Source organism: Pteropus medius, unplaced genomic scaffold, assembly GCF_902729225.1.
Source record: "Pteropus medius unplaced genomic scaffold, Ma_sr-lr_union100, whole genome shotgun sequence".
Taxonomy (NCBI): domain Eukaryota; kingdom Metazoa; phylum Chordata; class Mammalia; order Chiroptera; family Pteropodidae; genus Pteropus; species Pteropus medius.
In genome coordinates, this window is record NW_024344198.1 from 85,830 (window position 1) to 93,726 (window position 7,897).

A 7,897-nucleotide genomic window follows, 5' to 3' on the forward strand; every position below is an offset into this window, starting at 1 on the left:
GGCCTCATCAAAGGATCACTCTGGTTTCTGTGTGGCGAAGAGACAAGAAGGGCGAGGGAAGGACCACAGTGACCCAAGAAGCCAACGCAGTGATCGAAATGGGATGATGGCAGTGTGGATCGGAGTGGCGGTGAGCAGTGGTCAGACTGCAGACGTGGGGGTATTTTAAAAGTAGAGCCAACGGGCAGTAGATTCAAGGCTCTGCGTCCTGCGCTGCAGTTCAGCCTGCAGTGCCGAGAACAAGGTGGGGCACAGAAGAGGCCTCTCAACTCAGAGCTGCTCTTGTGGGTGGAGAACGGGCTGCCGATGCTGCTTCTCTCTGACCCGCGCCCACTCCCACTACTTCCCCCAGCGTGCTGGTCGGTACCGTTCTCTGTGCTGTGAGGTGGCAAAGGCCTGGCTGCGCAGCCATCTTGGATGCCCCTATTAAGGGGGTCTGGTCTGCGTCTGAGCTGCCAGTGAGGTTTCTGAGAGGGAAGAGGCCGGAGTAGTAGGAGAATTTAGGTTCTGCCCACACACGTCCTTCGTCTGAGAGAGGCAGAGTGGTCAGCCCGTGCCACGTGGAGCGCTCCAGTTGGCTCCATTTCCTTATAGGCAGATGCGAATGAAAGGTAAAGGGAGCGGGGGTGGGGTGGGGAGGGGTGGGAGAGATCCAGGGCACTCTACTTGGGACAGGTAAGGCATTTTATGAGCTAGGATGTAGAGTCACCAAGAGTAAAATAACTAGCACAATAAGCTAGACTCGAAGTTACCTTGTACTCTCCAATCTTAGCATTAACTCATCTTCACCGGCTAAGTGCCCAGGAGTTCAACACTGGGGGATTCTGAGTGCCCGCATAAAGTCAACACGCTGCTCCACTGTCGGTGGCCGTGTGGCAGGAAGCTCCCCCGCCACAGCTCTTCCAGGTGCCTCTGCCGCTGGCTCGGCATTCAGCCTGCATCTCTCACGTCCTTGGAATTTAATGTTACAGGTCTGATCACTTTTCCTTAAAGAAAAATGTCTAAAACATGACATTATAAGGAAATCAGTGAACCCCTGTGAATGCATTCCAAAGCGAAAGAAAATTGCCCATGCAGCTGAAAACCCTGTCTTCCCCTCTCCAGTAGAAACCTCCCTTCTCCAGAGGCAGCCACCATCCTGAATGAGAAATGGGACACTCCACGTGTTTCCCGTAACTTTACGTGTGTATTTGAGAATACAAAGCATTATTTACTTTGCATGTGTTGCATTTATATAAATGCTATCAAGACTGTAAGATGTCGTCTGCAACTTGCAGTTTTTGCTCCATGTATTTGTTATTGAAAGAGTTATCCTTGTTGATATGTGAAGCCCTATTTCATTAATTTTCACTGCTATGTAGTTTTTTAATTCAAAGGATACAAATTTATTGTAAAGAATTAAAATCGTTTAGGAAAATGCAAAGAGCAAATATTGCTTAAAATCTCACCGCTCACAGATAATCAGTGTTCACGTGTGGGTGACATTATTCCACATGGTTCCCGTGGGAGACATAATTTCAGAGAGTTAGGATCATGTATATTGTTATGAACCTAATTTTGTTTCCCCACAATATGCCATTTAATTTCTGCATCACACTTAAACATGCTGCTATTGGTGACTGTTTTGCCGTTACAAAGCACAGTGTAAGAAAGGCCCTATATCCGCATGCTTTCATACTTGGGCAGTGATTTCCACGAGTAAATTGCAAAGGTGAGATCGCTGAATCAGCTCATAAGCACGCTTTCCATTTGAGACTTCCACCCTGATCACCCTGCAAGGAGCGTGCACCCATATAACCATCCATGGTTCTGAATCATAAGGTCCATTTCCCCACTATTTTTGCCTACGCCCAACATAGTCCTTTCCAATCTTTGCCAATCTTTGGACTGCATTTTCTGTAAGATGGAAATAACAGAACTTTCCTCACTACACCTGTAAAATACACCTGTAAAATGGAAATAACAGAACTTTCCTCACTAGGATTTCTGTATTAAATGAGGTTATGTAGAGCGGGATACCGCCTGCCTCATAACAGGTGCTCAAGTATATAGTTTTATCTTTTTATTTGCATCTCTTTGGTTATTGAGGAGTTCATACTTTTTCATGCACTTTCTGTCCATTTGTACTTCTTTGGTGAATTGCTTGCTCGTACATGAGGACTAGAGAGTAACCTTGACTTGGTCCTCCCCGAATGGAATGGAGATGGCTCTAGACTGAGAATTGGCAAAGCTCTCCTGGTAAACACCTTGTTTCTTCAGGCCACACAATCCCTTCTAGCAGCTATTATTAAGCAGCTATAGACAATACAGAAATGAGTGGGTATGTGCTGTGTTAAAACTACTGAAACACATGGGCTGGATTTGGCCTGTGGGCCGTAGTTTGCCAACCTCGGGTTAATGTCGCCATTAAGCCTCAGATCATATTATAAAAATATTTTTTTCCTGTTACCAGGTCTATATTCTTGAAATAATCAGTAAATATTCAATTTTATCAGCTGCTTTCTCATTAGTCATTGAGACTGATTTTCCTCCACCAGTTGATTAAAATGGAACAATAGTTATATATTTTCCTGATTTTTCTCCACCAGTTGATTAAAATGAAACGATATAGTTATATAATTCCTAATATGAAGAACCCCGATTCCTGGAGTACTAGCTGCAAGTCTGCACCGGCATTATCTGATCTGGAACTTTTACACTAATGTTCCTGAGAGATATTGGCCTTGAAGTTTCTTCCTCTGAGCTTTGACAGACTGGTGTCACAAAAGAAGTAAATGTTCAGGTTTCTGCACGTTCCGAAATAGTTGTATATCAAAGGGTTTTCTGTTTCTTGAAGGTGGAAATCATTCACTGATAAAATGGCTTGGGTTTAAAAGTTTATCGTGGAGTAATTTTCTGAGAACTTTTTCAATTTAATGTGAAATGTTTAGTCTATTTAGGTTTCTGTGTTTTCTTCGGTCCATTTGTTTACCAGGATTATATTTTCCTAGAAAATTAGCTTTTTCATCTAAGTTTTCAAGTGTACACAAAAATGTACAAACCTTTTCATATCATTTTTCCTATGTTTATTTCTGTTTTCATCCCCAATGTTGCAAATCTGTATGTCATTTTTCTTAATGATGTTAGTTTGCAATTTATAGTTTTTTCTCAGAGTCATCTTTTACCATATATTCTGCTTTTATCTTTATTACATCCTTCTTTCTGCTTTCATTAGGAAGAATTTCTTTTCCTAACTTCTCGTGGTCACTGAATTTATTTCCATTTCTTCTTGTTTTTGCTACCCTAGTACACCTATTTCTCTAATGCTTCAGACTGACATTCGATCTAATTCTTTCTCATCTTTTTATTTATTGTAAAATTATAGCAATTTTTAGACAAATGTAAAAGACAGTATTCCATCACTCTTATTAGCTATGCTCATTTCTGCATTTCCTTTTAAACCTTTGTCAAAATGCACACATAGAGTAATACAGCGACAATTCTGCACCTTTCACTACCTGTTATAGGTGTTTTCCATGTTTCTGCATAGTGTTCATAATTACGATTTGTAGTGACTTCCTGAAGAAAATTAGAAGCAGCCTCACTTTCTAGCATTGGGGGAAAAGGAAGTAATGGCATTCTGGCTTTCCAGAATAGTACACTCAGTCATTTAATCAAATATCGTAAACCTATTTTGACTTCTCAGCAACGGCCTTTCCCACACTGGTTAACCTTATTAACTAGCATTATTGAAGGGAATTTTGATCTTACTAATTATTTCTCAATGGCAATTTCCCTAGGTATCAAATGCCACCCAGGCTCGGCTATTCTCTGAGATTGGGTCAAATTGTCAAAGACTAAATGTATTTGTATCACTTTTATATACTAAAATGAAATGTGTAGTATTTTTTTACCTCCGGTATGAGCTCTTTGGTCGCCAATAAAGTTAGAATCTTGATTGAAAGATTTCTCACACTGATGACATTTATATGGTTTCTCCCCAAGTGTGTGTTCTCTTAAGGATAAATAAAAACTGAAAGTTTTCCCACATTCATTATGTATATGGTTTCTCACCAGTATGGACTCTCATGTGAACTGTGGCTGAAGGCTCTTCCGCATTCATTACATTTGTGCAGTTTCTCTCCAGTGTGCATCCTTTCACACTGTGTATATATTGAGCAGTCACTAAATGCTTTGCCGTATTTGCTGGAGTTGTAAGGATTTTCTCTGGTACATTTTCTCTTATGCATATTATGATTAGGCCTTCAGCTGAAGGATTTTCCACATTCATCGCATGTGTAGGGTTTCTCTCCAGTATGAGTTCTCTGATGTACATTAAGGTGGGAATTCGGCTAAATGATTTTCCACGTTTATTAGATTCATAAGATTTCTCACCAGTGTGAATTCTCTGGTGCAAAATGAGGCGAAGGCTCTGCCAGAAAGACTCCCCACATTCATTACATTCATTACATTCATAGGCGTTGGCTCTACTGTGATGTCTCAGATGGTGAGCAAGAGATGAAAGCTTCTTAAAGGCTTTCCCACATCATTATAGTCACAGGGCTTCTCCCTGCTATGAGTTCTCATGACCTGAGAGAGGTGCGAGCTATGGATAAAAATACCCCCACTTTCTTGACATCCGTAAAATCTCTCCCATATTAATGATCTCATGCATAGAAAGATATACGCTTCATTTGGTATCTTTATTGTGCTCACTCAGTTTATACAGTTTTTCCAAGGCTACTCCACATGGATTGCCTTCATAAGGTTTCTTTCCTACCGAGATTTTCTGGTGATTTTTCAAAACAAAATTATGCTTGTAAGCTTTGGAATTCTGAGTCAGTTTGGAGGAAATGTCCTTTGATAAGAAATCTCTATAATGAAACAAGTCTGAATTGAAGCTGCGTTTTCCCACGACTTCGGCGTTTTCCCATTTCCTATCCTGGGTTACTACTGGCCCTTGTTCGTATTCCACTGGCCCAACGCAACCATTGTGCTGCTTCTCCTTTTCCGATTCATCCTCTGAGTCCCAATCATCTGCTCCAGGAATCATCGAACTCCAGGAATCACTCCTTGTGGATCTTGCCAGGTTCATGTTGCTGGCTAAGTCCTCACCAGAAATGGCCACTGTAGATGCTGACTCTTGGTTTTTAGGTCTGTTCTTCCATTCCGGAAGGGAATGAGAAACAGTTTACGTGCTTGGAAAAAACTCCTAGGGAGTGATAAGACAAAAGCAACAAGATGTGCGTGACATGAATAAACATTTTTAAAGATCAACTAAGGGAAGAGATGGGACTTTGAGAAGAAAATCAACAAAATGTACACACAGAGCAAAAGGGATCCACAAGAATGATCAACAAAGAGTGATCAGCAAAACAGATTGGGCACCATTAGGAGAAATATCACAGAATAAATAGGCATTCCCAAAGGTAAAATATTCAGGACAGCAACTCTTCTTTAATACTCAGATCCAAGGAGTGAAGCAAAACTAAAGAAACTCTTCCATAATAAATCCAAGCCTCATCAGGATTAGGGTGATTTGCGGTAATTTAACTGCCAACCAGAACAAAACACACCCCTTGGTGGGAGATAACAATACATAGTCTCTACAATATATCATCTGCAGTGTCCAGTATACAAAAAAAGACTAGACACGTAAAGAATCAGGAAAATGACTCGTAATCAAGGAAAAAAATGTCAACAGAAACAGACATACCAAACATTAGAAGTAGCAGGAAAAGATTTTAAAATAACTATTATAAACATGATATAGACTTTAAAGGAAAAACTACAAAAAGAATCAAATGAAAATTCAAGAATTAAATAAAAATACAATATCTGAAGTAAACCGCAAATGGGCTTAATAGTAGACTGGACACAGTAGAAGAAAGGATCTGTGAATTCAAAGACAGGTAAGTGGAAACTTTATGATGATACATATTATGAGAAAAAGTAAAACGACACCTGACAAATGAACTATCGTGTAGCTAGAGTTCTATGAGAGATGTAGGAGATAGAATACAGCAGAAGAAATATCTAAAGAGAGTATGGCAGAAAGCTCTCCTACAGCTGATTAAAGGCAACATCCTATAGCTCCAAGAAGCTCAGCAAACTTCAGGTAGAATCACTTCGAAGAAGACCTCACCTATGACATCATAATCAATCTGTTGAACACCAAACACAGTGTCCACAGCTCTGCATTCATGGACATGGAGGGCCATCTGTATGCTGTCTACATCATTTTATTAAGGGACTTGAACATCCCCAGATTTCGGTATCCACGGGGCAGGGTGGTAGTTCTGGAACCAATCCCTTGTGGATACTTAGGGATGACTACAAAGCAAAAATCTCCAAGGTGATCACAGGAAAAGAATAGATCACACCCATGGAGCAACTAGAAGGAAAACAGCTAATTTTCCACAAGAAAGAATGGAAGTGAGAAAACGAGACTAGTACCTTTAAAATTGAAAGGAAGAACCTAAAATTCTACATCTAGGAAGAAAATCCTTCCAAAAGTAAGACTAAAGACATTTGAGCAAAAAGCAAAAGAAGTGGAGAGAATTTTTCGCCTTCTGATGCACCACAAGTAATACTACAGCATGCTTTTTTCTTTCTTTTTACACAGAGTAATATATTCCCACCACTCTGCAGTCATATGAAATAATAAAACATTAGAATCGAAAGGGTAATTAATATCATCCCGATGGTGAAACTGAATACCAGAGCAGGTACTAGAACCGAAGATTGTTTAACTAACTGGTGCAAAAGCCATGAGTTGCTGTTATGTCTTTTAACCTTTGACCCTCTACCTCTACTGCTGTATTTGGACTATATTCCTTATTACTGCTGGCTTCTATCAACTGTCTGCATAACCTGGATTTCAAAGAATTATATGTCTAACTAGAAGCTTCTCCCCAATGACCATCATCCTTCAAAACAGCACCAACCATAACAGCATGAGTATAGGCAGGTACATATATTTCCTGGCAAATATTCTATCCCAAAAGTCCAAAATTTATAATATTAACTTTTAAATTTTATTATCTTTCCAAAAATTCTTCCAGCTCACAAATCAACAACTATTAGTGTTAATTTTTTTTGTCTGTAGGCAATTTTTGTTGCAAATACTCTACAGTGACAGTAAGACAACCTCAAAGCTCTAGAATAAGGTAACGCTCAGAGTTAATATATAAAATCAACAAATGATGATTTGAGACTCACCATGTGTATAAACAGCATCAATTAATGTAAATGCCTTTCTCAAATGCAACCTCAAATGTAATGAAGTCTAACCCTGAGGAGAATTTGTTTATATATGTGATGTTAAGTAAGCTAGAACCTAGTCAGTACAAGAAAGATCACAATATCAGTAATACCTTGGATACTGGTGTCTGTAAAGCATTGAAATTTGGCATGTCACATCTTTTAGACATAGGCGACCCAGAATACAGTTAAGTATTTACTGAGTTAAGTAATCTGAACTGAGACTAGAGAAGCCAGATATGGTGATAATGTAGATCTCATCCTAATAGATGTTGCCTGTGCAACATCAACAACCTGCAGAGAAAATGTTATGATTTTGACATCTGACATCATATTTGTTAGCATTTTATTGCATACTTTAATGTTATGATAAATACAGCTAGTAAAGCCATTCTAAGTGACAGTCTCTGGAGAAAAGATATACATGAGAACTAAATTCTCTTCTTTAAAATGTTAACTTTTTTGTTGAGCACGTATTAAAAGACTTACCAAAAAAGAACATCAAAAAATGGTAAATGGTCACAGGCAGTGTGGGTATCTATGGCCATGCTACCCTGAACAAGCCTGATCCCGTCTGAATTCAGAAGCTAAGTAGGGTCGGGCCTGGTTAGTACTTGGATGGGAGACCGTCTAGGAAGACCAGGTGCTGTAGGTG

The 7,897-nt window shown here is 39.5% G+C and overlaps 1 pseudogene; it reads left to right on the top strand.

Moving 5' to 3' along the window:
- Positions 1 to 7,778: 7,778 nt before the first annotated feature.
- LOC120607166 (uncharacterized) lies at positions 7,779 to 7,897 on the top strand (annotated as a pseudogene).